Here is a 15,428-nt window from a genome sequence, read left to right as displayed (position 1 = left end):
CTAGATATTGTTGCAGACCAAGTACACCTCTTCATGGCAACAGTATTCCCTAATGGCAGTGCATTTGTGTGGACATTATACTGTATCTTGGCAGCTATGGGGGCATTATACTGTGTGGGGGGCACTATGGGAGCATGATAATGTGTGGGCTGAACCGGGTGTGTATGGGCGGGACTGGGTGGGATTAGGGTAGTGGCCTAAAAAATTGCCGCTGCGCATCGATTTACCCTCTTTGTGATACTTGAAAGTATAGCCCTGTCTACAGGGAGCGCTGTATAGCACTGTCTACAGGGGGGCTGTATAGGACTGTCTACAGGGCGGGCTGTATAGCACTGTCTACAGGAGGGGGCTATATGGCACTATTGACAGGGAGGAATTAACTACAAGGGCAGGCTGTGGGTAGCACCCAGGGGAGGGGCCCCAGTCAAAAGTTTGCTATGGGGCCCAGTGTTTCCTAGTTACGCCCCTGTGTGTGTATATATGCATATATATATAAAACTTTTTTTGGGATATTAAATATATATATATATATATATATATATATATACATGCTGCTGAATCTACTTACAATAGGGAGGTTCTTAGCGCACATTTTGATCAAATTGTGTGTGCCCACCTGCCACGACAAGGCGACCTCTATAAGGTGGGTCCCTATACACCCAGAACTGGGACTAACCAGTGGTGGATCATCATTAGGGCGGTTCGGGCGGCCGCCTGGGGCCCAAGGCTCCCATGGCCACCTGAACCGCACATGACCACACGGACCCCCTCATGCCCAGTGGCGTCTCTAGTACAGGAGGGGACCCCGGTGCCAGGTCGGCACCTGTCAAGAGGCGAAGTGAGTTTCTGCCCAACTCCCACCTATTAGCAGCCGTGGTCTGTGCTGCGATCTCTCCCTGTGCTGCTTTAGAAGCTCCCCCTCCAGCCCCCCTGCTCTGCTCTACACACTTCTCCTCCTGCTCCTGCAGTTACTAGTCGGGACGTGACGGAGGGGGAGGGGAGACTGTCTGCGGCACTGTGTCGGGCCATCAAGCTGCTGAACGCCCTTCACAAATATCCTACATAAAAGGTAAGTGTATGTGTGTTTACAATGTGTACTTTATATGTGTATAATGTGCATATTCGTGTGTCTGTGATGTGTACATGTGTGTGTATGTATGTATATATATATATATATATATATATATAGTGTGTGTGTATGTATGTATGTATATATGTATATATAGTGTGTGTATGTATATAGATATATATATAGTGTATGTGTATATGTATATATAGTGTATGTATGTGTGTATGTATATATAGTGCGTGTATGTATGTACGTATGTATATATAGTGTGTGCATGTGTAGTGTGTGTATGTATGTATGTATCTGTATATATAGTGTGTGTATGTATGTGTATATATGGTGTGTGTGTTTGTATATATATATATATATATATATATATAGTGTGTGTGTGTATATATATGTATATATATATATCTATATAGTGTGTGTGTATATAGTGTATGTACGTGTGTGTGTGTGTATATATATACATATATATATGTAGTGTGTGTGTACGTATGTATGTATATATATATACAGTGTATGTATGTGTTTATGTATATATATATATATATATATATATATATATAAATATAGTGTATGTATGTGTGTGTATATATATATAATATATATATATTTCTGCAGCAATGCTGCGGAAACTAGCAGAAATTCCACTGCAGAAAAAAAAGCACCATTTCCTGCAGTTTTTACTGGAGAAAATGGTGCGTATTTTGTTGCGTTTTTCACAATGTTGTGGGATGGTAACGTCTCCTCTGAAAAACGCAGCAATTCAGTCCACTATCTGCAGCAGGAATTGACATGATGCGGCACGAAAAATGCGCACCGCGGGACAAAATTTCTGGTCGGAAATTTTACGCAGCGTCTGAATGAGATTTGTTAAGTCTCACTCACTTTGCTGCTACTGTATTCTGTGTATTTTCCGGGCAGAAAATTTGCAGCAATTCCGTTAAGTCTGGACAAGCCCTAAAACCGTAGCAGCAGAGTAGATTAGATGTGAACAATTCTCTTCACACGCTGCGTAAATGATTAGCGGGAAAAAAAAGCTCAGAAATTGACCTGCGGTGCGTTTTTTTAATTCCAATTGTATTTGCGTAAACGCTGCTTATTTGTTTCGGGTTTTCCCCATTTAATTCAATGGGGCGGTAAAACCCGCAACAAATAAACGCAATTTCGAAAAAATAAAAATCTTATACGTGCCCAGAATTCTGTTTCTTCTCCGAGCCGTCCTCCTGGGATGACGTTTCACCCCATGTGAACGCTGCAGCCAATCACAGGCTGCAGCAGTCATATGGGATAAAATGTCATCCCAGGGCTGCAGTGTAGCGACGCTGTGTAGCACTATATACAAGTGGGGGAGCGCTGTGTGGCACTATATATAAGGAAGGGAGCGCTGTGTGACTATCTATAGGGGGCTGTGTGTGGCGCTATCTATAGGGCGTTCTTTGTGTGTGGCTCTATCTACAGGGGGCTGTGTGTGGAGCGATCTACAGGGGTTGTGTGTGTGGCGCTATCCACAGGACTGTATGTGTGTGGCGCTATCTACAGGTGTGTGTGTGTGTGTGTGTGGCCCTATGTACAGGGGGGGGGGGGTGTGGCGCTATCTACAGGGGGATATGTGTGTGTGGCGCTATCTAAACGTGTGTTTTGTGTGTGTGTGTGTGTGTGTGTGTGTGGCGCTATCTACATGGGGGGTTGGCGCTACCTACAGGGGGCACTTTGTATGTGGTGCTTTACTTTACAGTGTGTGACACAATTATGACATGTTTATTATAGGAAATCCTTGTATTCCACATAAAGTCTTTGTGCAGTCCAGGACTGATAGACAAATGTGTGTTACCATTCCCCTTGTCAGGAGGACGTGTCCCTGCCCAGTGTGATTCTGTCAGTATGTGGGGACACAGCCCTGTGAAAGGGGAATCACCTATTTGTTAATGCTTGCGCAAAAAGGTAGTGTTAGCAATAGTTACGGCGCGGCAGTGCGGCGGTGGAGAAGGGGGGCCCAAGTTTGGGTAACAGCCCAGGGCCTATGGTCTACTTAATCCGCCACTGAAGACTACATATACCGGGAGATGGTAGGAACCATCAAAATATGCGCTAAGAACCTCACTACTGTAAGTAGATTCAGCAGCAAAGCATATTTATTTATTTATAGTGTTTAGCTGGCTTTCGTGTTTGCGGAGTGCTGCCGCCATTTTTGGATATTGTATTGTTTGCAGCCTTAGGCTGGGTTCACACAGTTTTTTTGCAGGTGGAAAATCTGCCTCAAAATTTTGTTTGGAAGCGCCGCGGGCATAAAACGCAGCGAAATCCGCTTTCTCTGCCCCCTATTGATGTCAATGGGAGGTCAGAGGCATAATCGCACGAAGATAGAGCATGTCCCTTCTTTCTCCGGCTCGCGGACGAAAACCACCCCCGCCTCCCATTGAAATCAATGGGAGGCATTTTCGACCGTTTTTTGGCGAGTTTTGCGAGCGTTTTCCACGCCAAAAATCTCTGTGTGAACCCAGCCTTAGGCTTCCTTGCACCTGTATACAAGTTTTGTTTCATTTTGTTGGAACGTGCTGATCAAATTTTGTTGTCTCTTATGTATTCTTATGGAAAAATAAATTTTTTCGAAAAGGAATTGAAAAAAACATTAAGGGGGCCATGATTTCCATTCACATAGAATGTGCAATGCTGCCACTATGAGGGCCTGTTCCATTTTTTTCAGGTATAGGGGAGTCTATATGCAAATTATTTTACTGTATTGAAAAAAGCTGGGTCTATTATGTAACATGTGCAGCCTTTTCTATACATCTTTTGTACTGATATTCCCTATAAAACAACGGTCATTTCTTAGAAAACAGCTGTTATTACAAATAATACAGTGATGCTCAAGTATGGGGGAGTCCATATGCCAAAAATCCATTGTATGAGTGTGGCAAAAACAGGGCTATTTTCATGCAGCTTTTTCTATACATATTTGCACCGCCATTCAAGTTCCCAAACAGCTTTTATTCGGTGTGTAAAATATAAGGCATCATTTCAGCAGTAGGTGGGCTATATCATGTGTACGTGTGAGGTTGGCCGGTCCCTAGCCTTCAGTAGACTGGAGCTGTCATTCTTTCTAGTACGTCCCTCCCCTCAGCCGTCCCTCAGCCGCAGCCTCCACAACACTTGTCTTTATTTGGAGCTCGCGGCCACCTCTGTCGTTCATGACTGACAAACAGAGGGACTGAGCTGCAGCCGGTGTTTATGTGCGCGCCCTCATCCGCCGTATAACTGCTCCATTGATAATACTGGGTTTCATCGGATCTGTACCAGCCCGTCCTCAGAAAGCAGGTAATGGCAGCTCCTTCTCCTACTTGTTATTGTCATGTCGGGCATGTGGAGGAGAGGAGCGGGCTGCATGTCAGAGCGCGGGAATCCCAATCCCCACATCCAGGTCCATTATCTTCATGTTCAAGTTCAATCACACTGACGGGTTATACGTATACGTATACGTTATATTGCTTTGTAGGCTTATATTGTATACGTTATATTGCTTTGTAGGCTTATATTGTATACGTTATATTGCTTTATAGGCTTATATTGTATACGGTATATTGCTTTGTAGGCTTATATTGTATACGGTATATTGCTTTGTAGGCTTATATTGTATACGTTATATTGCTTTGTAGGCTTATATTGTATACGGTATATTGCTTTGTAGGCTTATATTGTATACGGTATATTGCTTTGTAGGCTTATATTGTATACGGTATATTGCTTTATAGGCTTATATTGTATACGGTATATTGCTTTGTAGGCTTATATTGTATACGGTATACTGCTTTGTAGGCTTATATTGTATACGTTATATTGCTTTGTAGGCTTATATTGTATACGTTATATTGCTTTGTAGGCTTATATTGTATACGTTATATTGCTTTATAGGCTTATATTGTATACGTTATATTGCTTTGTAGGCTTATATTGTATACGGTATATTGCTTTGTAGGCTTATATTGTATACGGTATATTGCTTTGTAGGCTTATATTGTATACGTTATATTGCTTTGTAGGCTTATATTGTATACGTTATATTGCTTTGTAGGCTTATATTGTATACGGTATATTGCTTTGTAGGCTTATATTGTATACGTTATATTGCTTTGTAGGCTTATATTGTATACGGTATATTGCTTTGTAGGCTTATATTGTATACGGTATATTGCTTTGTAGGCTTATATTGTATACGTTATATTGCTTTGTAGGCTTATATTGTATACGTTATATTGCTTTGTAGGCTTATATTGTATACGGTATATTGCTTTGTAGGCTTATATTGTATACGGTATATTGCTTTATAGGCTTATATTGTATACGGTATATTGCTTTATAGGCATATATTGTATACGGTATATTGCTTTGTAGGCTTATATTGTATACGGTATACTGCTTTGTAGGCTTATATTGTATACGTTATATTGCTTTGTAGGCTTATATTGTATACGTTATATTGCTTTGTAGGCTTATATTGTATACGTTATATTGCTTTGTAGGCTTATATTGTATACTGTATATTGCTTTGTAGGCTTATATTGTATACAGTATATTGCTTTGTAGGGTTATATTGTATACGTTATATTGCTTTATAGGCTTATATTGTATACGTTATATTGCTTTGTAGGCTTATATTGTATACGGTATATTGCTTTGTAGGCTTATATTGTATACGTTATATTGCTTTGTAGGCTTATATTGTATACGTTATATTGCTTTGTAGGCTTATATTGTATACGTTATATTGCTTTGTAGGCTTATATTGTATACGTTATATTGCTTTGTAGGCTTATATTGTATACAGTATATTGCTTTATAGGCTTATATTGTATACGTTATACTGCTTTGTAGGCTTATATTGTATACGTTATATTGCTTTGTAGGCTTATATTGTATACGTTATATTGCTTTGTAGGCTTATATTGTATACGTTATATTGCTTTGTAGGCTTATATTGTATACGTTATATTGCTTTATAGGCTTATATTGTATACGGTATATTGCTTTGTAGGCTTATATTGTATACGGTATATTGCTTTGTAGGCTTATATTGTATACGTTATATTGCTTTGTAGGCTTATATTGTATACGGTATATTGCTTTGTAGGCTTATATTGTATACGTTATATTTCTTTATAGGCTTATATTGTATACGTTATATTGCTTTGTAGGCTTATATTGTATACGGTATATTGCTTTGTAGGCTTATATTGTATACGGTATATTGCTTTATAGGCTTATATTGTATACGGTATATTGCTTTGTAGGCTTATATTGTATACGGTATACTGCTTTGTAGGCTTATATTGTATACGTTATATTGCTTTGTAGGCTTATATTGTATACGTTATATTGCTTTGTAGGCTTATATTGTATACGTTATATTGCTTTATAGGCTTATATTGTATACGGTATATTGCTTTGTAGGCTTATATTGTATACGGTATATTGCTTTGTAGGCTTATATTGTATACGTTATATTGCTTTGTAGGCTTATATTGTATACGGTATATTGCTTTGTAGGCTTATATTGTATACGGTATATTGCTTTGTAGGCTTATATTGTATACGGTATATTGCTTTATAGGCTTATATTGTATACGGTATATTGCTTTGTAGGCTTATATTGTATACGGTATACTGCTTTGTAGGCTTATATTGTATACGTTATATTGCTTTGTAGGCTTATATTGTATACGTTATATTGCTTTGTAGGCTTATATTGTATACGTTATATTGCTTTATAGGCTTATATTGTATACGTTATATTGCTTTGTAGGCTTATATTGTATACGGTATATTGCTTTGTAGGCTTATATTGTATACGGTATATTGCTTTGTAGGCTTATATTGTATACGTTATATTGCTTTGTAGGCTTATATTGTATACGTTATATTGCTTTGTAGGCTTATATTGTATACGGTATATTGCTTTGTAGGCTTATATTGTATACGTTATATTGCTTTGTAGGCTTATATTGTATACGGTATATTGCTTTGTAGGCTTATATTGTATACGGTATATTGCTTTGTAGGCTTATATTGTATACGTTATATTGCTTTGTAGGCTTATATTGTATACGTTATATTGCTTTGTAGGCTTATATTGTATACGGTATATTGCTTTGTAGGCTTATATTGTATACGGTATATTGCTTTATAGGCTTATATTGTATACGGTATATTGCTTTATAGGCATATATTGTATACGGTATATTGCTTTGTAGGCTTATATTGTATACGGTATACTGCTTTGTAGGCTTATATTGTATACGTTATATTGCTTTGTAGGCTTATATTGTATACGTTATATTGCTTTGTAGGCTTATATTGTATACGTTATATTGCTTTGTAGGCTTATATTGTATACTGTATATTGCTTTGTAGGCTTATATTGTATACAGTATATTGCTTTGTAGGGTTATATTGTATACGTTATATTGCTTTATAGGCTTATATTGTATACGTTATATTGCTTTGTAGGCTTATATTGTATACGGTATATTGCTTTGTAGGCTTATATTGTATACGTTATATTGCTTTGTAGGCTTATATTGTATACGTTATATTGCTTTGTAGGCTTATATTGTATACGTTATATTGCTTTGTAGGCTTATATTGTATACGTTATATTGCTTTGTAGGCTTATATTGTATACAGTATATTGCTTTATAGGCTTATATTGTATACGTTATACTGCTTTGTAGGCTTATATTGTATACGTTATATTGCTTTGTAGGCTTATATTGTATACGTTATATTGCTTTGTAGGCTTATATTGTATACGTTATATTGCTTTGTAGGCTTATATTGTATACGTTATATTGCTTTATAGGCTTATATTGTATACGGTATATTGCTTTGTAGGCTTATATTGTATACGGTATATTGCTTTGTAGGCTTATATTGTATACGTTATATTGCTTTGTAGGCTTATATTGTATACGGTATATTGCTTTGTAGGCTTATATTGTATACGTTATATTTCTTTATAGGCTTATATTGTATACGTTATATTGCTTTGTAGGCTTATATTGTATACGGTATATTGCTTTGTAGGCTTATATTGTATACGGTATATTGCTTTATAGGCTTATATTGTATACGGTATATTGCTTTGTAGGCTTATATTGTATACGGTATACTGCTTTGTAGGCTTATATTGTATACGTTATATTGCTTTGTAGGCTTATATTGTATACGTTATATTGCTTTGTAGGCTTATATTGTATACGTTATATTGCTTTATAGGCTTATATTGTATACGTTATATTGCTTTGTAGGCTTATATTGTATACGGTATATTGCTTTGTAGGCTTATATTGTATACGGTATATTGCTTTGTAGGCTTATATTGTATACAGTATATTGCTTTGTAGGCTTATATTGTGTACGTTATATTGCTTTGTAGGCTTATATTGTGTACGGTATATTGCTTTGTAGGCTTCTATTGTATACGGTATATTGCTTTGTAGGCTTATATTGTGTACGTTATATTGCTTTGTAGGCTTATATTGTATACGGTATATTGCTTTATAGGCTTATATTGTATACGTTATATTGCTTTGTAGGCTTATATTGTATACGTTATATTGCTTTATAGGCTTATATTGTATACGTTATATTGCTTTGTAGGCTTATATTGTATACGGTATATTGCTTTGTAGGCTTATATTGTATACGGTATATTGCTTTATAGGCTTATATTGTATACGTTATATTGCTTTATAGGCTTATATTGTATACGTTATATTGCTTTATAGGCTTATATTGTATACGGTATATTGCTTTGTAGGCTTATATTGTATACGGTATATTGCTTTGTAGGCTTATATTGTATACGGTATATTGCTTTATAGGCTTATATTGTATACGGTATATTGCTTTGTAGGCTTATATTGTATACGGTATATTGCTTTGTAGGCTTATATTGTATACGTTATATTGCTTTGTAGGCTTATATTGTATACGGTATATTGCTTTGTAGGCTTATATTGTATACGTTATATTGCTTTGTAGGCTTATATTGTATACGTTATATTGCTTTGTAGGCTTATATTGTATACGGTATATTGCTTTGTATACTTATATTGTATGCGGTATATTGCTTTGTAGGCTTATATTGTGTACGGTATATTGCTTTGTAGGCTTATATTGTGTACGTTATATTGCTTTGTAGGCTTATATTGTGTACGGTATATTGCTTTGTAGGCTTCTATTGTATACGGTATATTGCTTTGTAGGCTTATATTGTGTACGTTATATTGCTTTGTAGGCTTATATTGTATACGGTGTATTGCTTTGTAGGCTTATATTGTATACGGTATATTGCTTTATAGGCTTATATTGTATACGGTATATTGCTTTGTAGGCTTATATTGTATACGGTATATTGCTTTGTAGGCTTATATTGTATACGTTATATTGCTTTATAGGCTTATATTGTATTCGGTATATTGCTTTGTAGGCTTATATTGTATACGTTATATTGCTTTATAGGCTTATATTGTATTCGGTATATTGCTTTGTAGGCTTATATTGTATACGTTATATTGCTTTATAGGCTTATATTGTATACGTTATATTGCTTTGTAGGCTTATATTGTATACGTTATATTGCTTTGTAGGCTTATATTGTATACGTTATATTGCTTTGTAGGCTTATATTGTATACGTTATATTGCTTTGTAGGCTTATATTGTATACGGTATATTGCTTTATAGGCTTATATTGTATACGGTATATTGCTTTGTAGGCTTATATTGTATACGGTATATTGCTTTGTAGGCTTATATTGTATACGTTATATTGCTTTATAGGCTTATATTGTATACGGTATATAGCTTTGTAGGCTTATATTGTATACGGTATATTGCTTTATAGGCTTATATTGTATACGTTATATTGCTTTGTAGGCTTATATTGTATACGTTTATATTGCTTTGTAGGCTTATATTGTATACGTTATATTGCTTTATAGGCTTATATTGTATACGTTATATTGCTTTATAGGCTTATATTGTATACGTTATATTGCTTTGTAGGCTTATATTGTATACGGTATATTGCTTTGTAGGCATATATTGTATACGGTATATTGCTTTGTAGGCTTATATTGTATACGGTATATTGCTTTGTAGGCTTATATTGTATACGTTATATTGCTTTGTAGGCTTCTATTGTATACGGTATATTGCTTTGTAGGCTTATATTGTATACGTTATATTGCTTTGTAGGCTTATATTGTATACGGTATATTGCTTTATAGGCTTATATTGTATACGGTATATTGCTTTGTAGGCTTATATTGTATACGGTATATTGCTTTGTAGGCTTATATTGTATACGTTATATTGCTTTATAGGCTTATATTGTATACGGTATATAGCTTTGTAGGCTTATATTGTATACGGTATATTGCTTTATAGGCTTATATTGTATACGTTATATTGCTTTGTAGGCTTATATTGTATACGTTTATATTGCTTTGTAGGCTTATATTGTATACGTTATATTGCTTTATAGGCTTATATTGTATACGTTATATTGCTTTATAGGCTTATATTGTATACGTTATATTGCTTTGTAGGCTTATATTGTATACGTTATATTGCTTTGTAGGCTTATATTGTATACGGTATATTGCTTTGTAGGCATATATTGTATACGGTATATTGCTTTGTAGGCTTATATTGTATACGGTATATTGCTTTGTAGGCTTATATTGTATACGTTATATTGCTTTGTAGGCTTCTATTGTATACGGTATATTGCTTTGTAGGCTTATATTGTATACGGTATATTGCTTTGTAGGCTTATATTGTATACGGTATACTGCTTTGTAGGCTTATATTGTATACGGTATATTGCTTTGTAGGCTTATATTGTATACGTTATATTGCTTTATAGGCTTATATTGTATACGGTATACTGCTTTGTAGGCTTATATTGTATACGTTATATTGCTTTGTAGGCTTATATTGTATACGGTATATTGCTTTATAGGCTTATATTGTGTACGTTATATTGCTTTGTAGGCTTATATTGTATACGGTATATTGCTTTGTAGGTTTATATTGTATACGTTATATTGCTTTGTAGGCTTATATTGTATACGGTATATTGCTTTGTAGGCTTATATTGTATACGTTATATTGCTTTATAGGCTTATATTGTGTACGTTATATTGCTTTGTAGGCTTATATTGTATACGGTATATTGCTTTGTAGGCTTATATTGTATACGTTATATTGCTTTGTAGGCTTATATTGTATACGGTATATTGCTTTGTAGGCTTATATTGTATACGTTATATTGCTTTATAGGCTTATATTGTGTACGTTATATTGCTTTGTAGGCTTATATTGTATACGGTATATTGCTTTGTAGGTTTATATTGTATACGTTATATTGCTTTGTAGGCTTATATTGTATACGGTATATTGCTTTATAGGCATATATTGTATACGGTATATTGCTTTGTAGGCTTATATTGTATACGGTATATTGCTTTATAGGCATATATTGTATACGGTTTGTTTTGTGTTACTATTTTTCTGATTTGCTCCTTTGTCTCGATCCGGATGATGATTTTGTGACAGCGATTTTGCAGTCCTTAAAAATGAATTGTGTCACATATTCCAACACGCGTGTGCATGATAAGTTGCATTTTGTAGTCTGGACAACCCAAATCAACGGGTACGTTAACCGCGTTATCAGCCTCTGCAGTGCTACAAGCTGTAAATGCAGCGAAATCTCATCCTAATCCAACAATTATTTAATCTCGCTATATCCTAGATCTGCATGTAGACCCTGTACATCATAATACAGGACATAATAGAAGTAGAGTCAAATGTGTATTTAAAAAAAAAAACAAACAAAAAAAAAAAACGTTTTATTTTTGACCAAGTTATGAGCATTTTAAGTGTTATGCAAATTTGTTCTTAATGCCCAACTGGGTGTTTTTTTTCACTTTTCACCAAGTGGGCATAGTAAAGGGAAGTGTATGACGCTGACCAATCACCATCATACACTTCTCTCCATTCATGTCCATCTGTACTCGCGAGATCACGCTATGCTGTCACTTACTCCCACATTAATTTTACTCTAGTATCGGGAGGATGAATAGACATGGCCTCCAGCCAGAGGTGTGCTGACCGCTCCTCATAGTATACTGACTTTGATAAAATATAAAAACGATATTGCTTTTAAATATGTTCGGATCCTACACCAGCTTTGTGAAATAATACACTTCTCAGGTGGATTTCTAGTACTGTCCTGGAACATAACACATTTGGGATCCTTTCTGCCCAACTTGTCTTCCTTGGTTATGATCTCTGTCCGTAATGATTTTCACAGAAAGAACTAGGCTAAGTTCACATCTGCGCTGAGAATTCCGTTTTTCTATTCCGTCACACAAGCCGAAAAACCGAATTCAAACTGTGAGGGATTCATCGCACGACGGACATCAACGGAGCCCAACAGACACCATTGACTTAAAATAGTCCGTCATGTTCCGTCATAATGTCTCCTGTTTGTCAAAAAAAAAAATAGTTCTTCATGCTGCTCCATCTTTTCCGTCAAAGGTGATGGAATCTGCAACAGACGCACTGAACGGAGCCTCCAACACAGATGTGAACACAGCCTTAGCTCCAATTAAGTGGCTGCTGGTTGGTTGGCGCGCATGTACATTTTAGGCCTCATGCACACGACTGTAGTGGGGTGCACGGTCATGATTTTCGGCTCGGAGTGCCGTGGAGTTTTCATGGCCGCGTGCATTTATTTCTATGAGCCTGGACCACAAAACACAGCCGTAATAAGACGTGTTTTATCTTTTTGCAGTCCAGGTTCCTGGGCAATGCATGGACAGTGGAAACCACGGTCGTGTGCATAGGCCCATTGAAATGAATGGGAGCGCAATTCACCCGCAGATTTGCGGGTGAATTGCGGCCATAAAAACACGTTTGAGGCCTTAGTGGAGTAAACAGCAATCTGGGACCTCGTAGAAGTGTGTTGTTCTGACACTTCTTCATTGGCACAAAAGTGGGGAATAGCTGAAAGAGGTCACCACTGTGTAGGTACTATGTGACCCTGGTGTAGGGACAATCTACTACTATCTGGATCAGTTCAGGGGTTATTACAGTCACTATCTCTGGGCACTGGCTGAGAATACAGAATTGTCCTGAAATGATAACTGAGGTTGGTTTTGGAAGTCTGGCCAAAATAATAAGGACTGAGTCTGGAGGGGCATACTTTGGAAAAGTTTGATGTTGCAGGTGCCTTTAGGCTACCATGACTACTACACCTGAATAGTAGCTAGTCATTATTGTGGCTCCAAAAATGCAGTTAGCCAGACCCTGTACAGATCATTGCTGGGCAGTAGCCACCGCCATCATTGCTCCTTTGTATGTTTGGGACAGCGGCTGACAAAACACACCCAGGAATTGCTGCTCTCCAGGAGGTCCTAGGTCTGGGATGCAGGGAACACTGGGTCGCCTCTCCTTGCAGATAAGAAGCACAAGCTGTTGTACCTCTTCCTTAGCGGGAGAGTTAGCACTCTGGATGTCACTGTGCGCTATATAACTACTCTCCACACAGGCCTCTAAGGCCTCATGCCCACTTCAGTTATTTTTTCCAGTGTGCTATCACTTCATTCATTTGGTCAGTTGAAACAACGGACTGCACACGGAAGTCATCCATGTGCGGTCCGTGTTTTACTTTTCCGTCATTAGCGGCCGTACGACGGCTAACAGAAGTGTGCATGAGGCCTAAGTCAGTGTTTCCTGGCCGTATGTTGTCTGTAGTGACGATGGCTAGTGCATACCGACACACGTGTGCAAATGGCCTAAAAGGTACCAACATACTTGTCACAAAGGGACTTTTTTGTATGGAGGAATACTGTATGTCACGCTACACTGTCACTTCATACTAGCGTATTGCGTGGTGATATACAAGTATTAGTAAAAGTGCCTCCATTTTTTTTAAAGGGAAATTCATAAATCCCCATTCTCTAGTATTACACATCTACAGTAACAGACTACTTAAAAGAAACGTAAACTAATCCAATGTGAATGCAGCTTTATGACCCTTTCACACACGCCGTTATGCGCCGTTAGTTTGCCCTGTGGCAAAACAATGTACTTACCACAAATGAACGTGGATTTTCAATGTGTTTTTTTTTTTACCCGCAGTAAACCCAGGTATAAATGACATACGTGTACATTGTGTTCCACCACGTGGGCTGAATCCATGACACTTTATTATGTAAGGTGCATTTTGTTCACAGATCAGATACCATTTCAGTATGACAAATATGCAATAAAAGTGGACACATGGAAGGGTCAAATACTATTTAATACAACTGTATAATATGCCCTACGCAGCAAGCCACTGTACTTTATTCAATGGGTGAGGACATTAACCCTGCGTGCTGCGTGGCTGAAGGAGAGGGGCAGCTCATTCCTCAATGAATAATTCAGCTTCAGAGGATTCATACAAGATTCAGTGATGTGTATGTAGATCGCATCTCAAAAGTAAAGTGAGGAGCAGAGTAGTAGTGTAATGTTTCTTCTGAGTCAATATAAAAGAGTTAAGTAATACCACACACATCTTGGTGAAAACAGCTCCTGAATTTCAGAAGTTTTTACAAGTGCACGCGTTTTTCGCGGCGTCTTTTACGGACGTAATTGGAGCTGGTTTTCATTGTAGTCAATGAAAAATGGCTCCAATTACGTCCCAAGAAGTGTCCTGCACTTCTTTGACGCGGGCGTAATTTTCCGCGCCGTCTTTTGACAGCGACGAGTAAAATGACAGCTCGTCTGCACAGAACATCGTAAGACCCATTGCAAGCAATGGGCAGATGTTTGCTGACGTATTGGAGCCGTCTTTTCAGGCGTAATTCGAGGTGTAAAACGCCTCCATTACGCCTGAAAAGAGGTCGTGTGAACATACCCTAACAGCAACGAAGACAACGAAAGGTTGGGACTGAAAAGACTAGCATTCTCCCATAAGACAACGGAATTTATTTTCAATGAAGGAATTGCCGGTGCAGATCACTTTCCCATATATCCAGTTCGCTAACCACGAATCAAGAAACCAACAGATCTTTAAATCCAGATGGTTAGACCATGCCAGAAGTAAAACACTTTCACTCAAGCGTATTACGGGGGCTTTTTTACGCCTGTGTTACGGACGCAGCAACTCAGACCTCATGCCATTCGTTGAAGCTAGTTAAAGCACCATAAACGGTGGGAGGTCCAGGTGTTGCGTCCGTAATACAGGTGCAAAAAAGCACTTCTATTACGTTCGTGAGATAGTGGCCTTAGGCTAGAATCAC

General features: G+C 37.2%; 1 protein-coding gene across 2 annotated transcripts in view; it reads left to right on the top strand.

The window, feature by feature from the left end:
• Positions 1–4,171: 4,171 nt before the first annotated feature.
• CAP2 (cyclase associated actin cytoskeleton regulatory protein 2) overlaps positions 4,172–15,428 on the top strand; it is a 120,911-nt gene continuing 109,654 nt past the window's right edge. The window contains exon 1 of one of the 2 annotated variants that reach the window (XM_075826605.1): positions 4,172–4,390. The gene's annotated coding sequence lies outside the window, so the exon portion shown is untranslated. The remainder of the gene's footprint in view (positions 4,391–15,428) is intronic. The other variant, XM_075826604.1, reaches the window with a different exon arrangement.

This window comes from Rhinoderma darwinii, chromosome 5 (genome assembly GCF_050947455.1).
Source record: "Rhinoderma darwinii isolate aRhiDar2 chromosome 5, aRhiDar2.hap1, whole genome shotgun sequence".
In the NCBI taxonomy this organism is placed as follows: domain Eukaryota; kingdom Metazoa; phylum Chordata; class Amphibia; order Anura; family Rhinodermatidae; genus Rhinoderma; species Rhinoderma darwinii.
This window is presented reverse-complemented; position numbering and strand designations above follow the sequence as displayed.